Below are 6,031 nucleotides of genomic sequence, written 5' to 3' on the forward strand. Positions count from 1 at the left end.
TACCCCTTCCCACCTTTCCATTCATGCATTCAACCTATACAGACGGACAAGACCTGCTCTTTGATATTAGACAAACATTTCTACCAGGCAACCTTCAGTTTTTGGGTCTGAACTGACAACTATAAATAGCATGTTTATTTAGCCGCAGCTAGCTAGCTTACTAACTAACGTTATGGTAGCCTACATGAGTTTAGGTGATTAGCATAACAGTGAATGGTTCCTGCTGTTTTAAGGTCCACATAAAATGTCCAAGCCTTTTGTAGTTTTCATAAAATATAGATAGCTTGAAAAATTACAATAAATCTGACGTCAGATGAACGGAAAAGCCTCAGATGAGAAGAGAAAGCATGCTGGGAGTCATGACAATCCCTCACGCTTTACAGACGGCTTTTAAAGTCTGGAAAGATTCTCTGTTGTGCTCTCTTGCACCTCTGTGTTTGATCTGTCATTCACTTTGTATCTCTTGTGAAACAAAACCAGCAGGACGTTTTTTCTTATTCAATGCTACAGGGGAACTGCTCTCTAATAAACTGGGCTCCATTGCGTGCTTCCTTCAAGTGTACAAGTAAAAAAACCCTATGTCCATCCCATTCAACCATCTATTCATTAGCTAATTAAGATAAATGGCCACTTAGCTAAATCAATTTGATGAAGACTTATGTACAATGGTCCAGTCCTGATGAAGCAGTGAGGCTGACGGAGGGCTGGACCCAGAGTGACTGAGCTATTCCATGGGGTAACTTTGTTAGGTCACTTTCCTTTTATTCCTGGAGCTCTGGTGTCTTTTCCTGTGCATTTATCAAAGTTTGAATGGTTAGTTTTGCAGTAACACACTCGCAAAGCGAAGTGGTAATAATATATTCATGAAAAAATATTGCAAACTGGACTATAAACAGTATTGCAGGCTTCTGTCAACAAACAAGCAGTGATTTGACAATGCTTCAACCGATGAATTATTCTTTTTAAATTATGTTTTTAATATGCTTTTGGAAGGCATCGGCATGACCAGGAAGCAGCGATCTGTGTGTGTATGTGGGTGTGTGTGAGTATGAGTTCAAATATGAACTGAATCAATTCAACAACACAACCATTCAATTTAGTCCATGACAGTGCTACATTTTTAAATGAGGACGAAGAACAAAAGGGTGGGTGTGCAATGGAAATCAACTATTCCATGAAGACCTTTTAAGTGGTTTTGATCATTTGAGAAGCAAACTACACAATACATCAATTCAATATTGAAGCCGCTGCTGGCCAAGCTAATTCCCCACATCCAGTGTTACGATAATTATACATTCATATGAGGGAGTTACTCACTATTGTCCAATATTTCACCTGTCAATGTGGAACCATATCTTCTATATTGGTGAAAATCTAAAGATTCCTGATTGCGTGCTTGCATTTGAGCTTTTTCACATTTGAGTTCACCGTGGGTGTTCAACTTCACAACTTGGGGAAGTACATGTGATAGACTACACTGTAACGGACATCAGTTTGTCTGACACCCACTGCCGTCCATTCACATTAACACTGCAGGTGGGAAGAGATCGGGAGGTCTCAGTGGGTCTTTCTGTCTCTCACTATCTCTCTCCATCAGTCGCACCTTTTGGTTTCTCTCTGTGACAGTCTTTCTTATTTACCCGCAGATTAAAAGCAAGGTGTATAGTCAGACGAGAGATACACTTTAAGTCTGCAGAATCTACAACAGATGGAAGAAGAGGACTGAGTTTCTTCTTCTGTACAAACCAGGTTTAGCTAGGGATCTTTCGTGGCTCTGGTGGGATCTACTGGAGGGATAAGGGACTATCATAGCTGAGAACAGGTTTACCGTGCTGATCACAGATCTTTCATAGCAGTCAATGCGTGGGTTATGAGATGGATTTCAAATAGGAGCTTCCCTGTCTTCTTACTTCTCATAATTCCTCTATGCTAAGGAATAAATACAGCTGTATTAAAGTTAATCACCAAGGCTTATCCGCCTGTTATGAACATCTACATGTTTACATGTAGGGTTATTAAGTGTCTTGGACCACTCAAAGCACAACATTGTATGCAAAAGGTAACACACAGTATGTTAAACATGCATCATGGGCAACACATTCAAAGACAAAGGGCTGATGCATTGGACAGTTCGGTTTTGTGTTGCACCACTGCACATCTCTGTCCAGATAGTGCAACCTGTTTTACCAACTGAGCAAACAGGCCAAACGGTGCATGGACAAATGTAAACATGCATGCTATTAAAACACCCATGTGTGCACCAATTTGCATACATGTGCACACAAATAGATATAAAGGCATGGACACAGATGCAAAAGCACATCATGCACACTCTGGGTTAACAAAGCGGAGAGAACGGCTTCCGCACCATCCAAACTGTAGCAGGGGAGCAGTATCAGGCAGAGATTGGTAATAAAACGTTCCCTTAGTCAATGGAGTCGGTGAGTGTGCTTGTGGGTGTGTTAGTATGTACTATTTGCTGCTCTCAGCGGTTTGGGAGGTCTGATTTGTAGCTGTAATATCGACAGGAAGGGCCTTGAAATGAGGTCTTTCCTTGAGGGAGTCCTTCTACTCATTCCTGCCTGCTCAGAGATGCTCACACGAAGCAACACACAAACACTTAGAGGTTTGTGTTCGCATAAGTTTGAGATACTTGATTGTCTCGACTTTGTGGACGACTTTACCTTAAAGTAACTGCTCAAATCAGCATTCAAAATGCTCTGCTAAAATTCATCAGAAGGAAATCAAAGCAACTCAATTCACTCTGCGTAGAAGAACAACTGTGCAACTTATCTTTTGGTGAACTTTGAGGGAACGGAGAGCCAACAAATCTAAGATGGAGGAAGCTATCGTAGACTATTAGGTAGCCATGTGTCACGCTACATGTTTACGACCTGCTCTGCTGGTCACCCCTGCACAAAAGGGCAATTATTTAAAAAATAAAGCTAAGAGACAGGAAACAATGGTGCAAATTCATCTTTTGAATAAACGGTGTAAAAATAATTGTCCAGCTAGCAATTCAGTTAACATTTGCTGGCTGTCAGAACAGAAATGCTTTTATTATTTTTATGTCTTTGATTAATTTCTGGAATATTTTTGAAATTGCTTTTAGTATTGCTATGCTTAATCATCATTACGTCTTATCTCTGTTGTTTTGTGTCGTCTTCTGCCTTCTTGTTGATTTTTTACCTTAATTCTGTCTTGCTTTGTTTGGCCTGTTTGACTTCTTGTATTATATTGCCTTCCGGGTATGCTGCGTTTGCTTTGTTTTGTCTGTCAAAGCACTTTGTAAACTTTTTTAAAGTTGCTGAATAAATAAAGTTATCATGAATTTATTAATCTTGCTTGCTCAGAGAGCTTTTTATCCCACTTCAATAACACTTTGCTTATGAAGGAAATGATGCACAATCCTGAGAACAAACTACAAGGGGGACTTAAGGAGAACGAAAGAAGCTCAGAAAGCTGTTGTTCCCCCGAGTGTGTTTTAGAGCAGGGGTTCCCAAAGTGGGGGTCGCGAGAGGATTACAAAAATAAAAATGGAAAAAAAATCTTTTTTACAAATTATTATTAATAATAACGTTCGCATAGACATTTTCAGGGGCGGACTAGCCATCTGTATAATTTCCCCGCAACGAGGCTCTGTTTCTCAAACTTTACAAACAAATTCATTCACTAGACTAGCACCCGTGACCCCCCCCCCCCACCGTCGACAGGGGGTCGCCAGAATGGAGGAAATAATCAACGCAACGACAGCTCCATAGTTGCTCACCTTTCTCACGTGCTCTCTCAACATTGAATGTAACAGTGGAGACACAAGGGAGACTGGTGATAAGACAGCAACACATCTTTGGCTGTAACACCTTGTAAATCAGAGAGAACTTGGAGGGTGAGGCACTCTCTCTGCAGTTGCCCACACTCCTTTCACACCCTGTTCCTCCGCTGACACATTGGCCAATTAAACTTCTTAACTCGGACTGGCTGCTTTTTGGAGTATCTCGGGTATTCTTCCTGGTATTTCTGTCAGGCAGTGGATGGGTTCCTGTTTGTGAAACTGCAGAACTTTTAAAAGGTGTGAGACAGCAAAAAATAAAAATAAAAACACTTCCCTTCTCCTTTATCGCTGTGCAGTATGGCATAACAGAGATCTAAAAGAGACCTTTCATATCCTCTGTTTTTGTGTTCAATCCTCTCTGGAGTGACTTTAAAACATATTAAGCTGTTTGTTGTCTTCAAAACAATCCTTATCCATGAAGCTCAGCCAAACAAACAATAAATAGAAAAGTTTTGCGATGCCAAATGGCTCATCCTCAACTTGAAATTAAGCTGGGGAAAGGAAGGAAAAGTCACCTTCAACTAAATAATGAGAACAAGTCCAAGCCACTTTAGTGATGCTGATAACTAACTTTACAAGAGAGATGGACATTTTTGGGTCATTCATACATCAAATCGCTTTTATCTTTATTTTTTGTAATTATATCATGACAATATTGTCTCATTGACAGCATATGTTAGTCCCCTCACATGCACGACAGTCCTTGAGCATGGGCAACACACTCAATCACATTTTCAATCCCTCATCCGCTTTGCATTACAGAGTGACGGCGTGCAAAGTATCCCCAACATAATCATATGAATTCCAGGTGGCCTCGCTAAGGCTGATTGACAAGCCTATTTCTTTTCTTTTCAGATGAGTAAAGCTGGATGAAAAGGCCACAACATCTTAGAGTATTTCAGAACACCTGCACCAGTGTGTGTGTGTGTGTGTGTGTGTGTGTGTGTGTGTGTGTGTGTGTGTGTGTGTGTGTGTGTGTGTGTGTGTGTGTGTGTGGGATCTGGCAAGCACTGCTTTTGGCCTCCATTGGGGAGCTGATAAATCCACAGCCGTTTGACTCCTGCCAGACGCCGCCCCACACACAAACACGCGTACACATTCACTACATCTCCATCTGCTTGACTTGTGCCAGTTGCCCCCTTTCATTTACCCAGCATGCTTTGCTCCCAGAGAAATGAGCCTATTCAACGAGTGCTGTAAAAGGGAGACAGATGGACAAACATAAAAAACAGATAAAGACTTTATAGGAAAGGATGACAAGCGCTACAATTATTATTTTAGTCACACAAGTTTTATGTAACTTCCAACCTGTTTGTTAGCGGTATCCGTTAACAGGAGCTTGTTAACGCAGCACTGGTGTGTTTAGGGTGTGCAAGTCAGTAATGAGAATATTTGAAAATAGACAAAGCAGCGAGGTGTTATTCAGACTATTTCCTGGATGTTCCCCCAATCAGTCAATGCTGTCAAGGTAAAATATTACTTCTGGTGTGGGTCATTCATTATTTTTTTTAATGGCTCTGTCAGAACAGGAGAATGTGACCATTATGTATTTGTCTGGGTCAGTAGTCAAACTGAATCATTTTCTAAACCCATGAGAGAAACAATGTAAAAATAACACTTCTATGAATAATAGATATTTACCTTGAATGTGAAACTGAATAGTCAATTATATTTCAAGGAAGAAAGGGTTCTCCCGTTTGGGTTTGACATTTTGAACACAATGTCTTTGGTCAAAGAATGCAATACACACATCTGACAAGACTTTTGCTGGCAGCTTTTGGTACTTGACCGTTTTTGATACTTGATAGGATATACAAAGTTCAGTCTGTACCAAAGAAAGCATTGAGGTGTTATACCTAGCGCTAGTCATGACAAATACACAACAAAAATCCCTTCCGTATTGCTTATTTCTACGCAGGGATTTATCAATTTACTTTTCGCATATTTCAGTTATAAGGACACGGCCTTATACAATATTCTTTGTCCATGACACTGAAGCTTTTCAGTAGCGTGTCTTACCTTCTCAGTCAAAGCTTCATATTTTCTAGCCGGTCAATCACACCGGCATATTCTCATTTGTTTTATCTTGAATGACAGCATGTTCAATTTGTTAAATCATGTTTCATAGCCCTGAATGCATTGAACCAATGTGTCACCTGAGGCTCGAGGTAAAATGTCTCTCTCTCTCTCTCTCTCTCT

The sequence above is a fragment of the Notothenia coriiceps genome, unplaced genomic scaffold (assembly GCF_000735185.1).
Source record: "Notothenia coriiceps isolate Sejong01 unplaced genomic scaffold, NC01 NC01_scaffold00020471, whole genome shotgun sequence".
NCBI classification, from domain to species: Eukaryota; Metazoa; Chordata; class Actinopteri; order Perciformes; family Nototheniidae; genus Notothenia; species Notothenia coriiceps.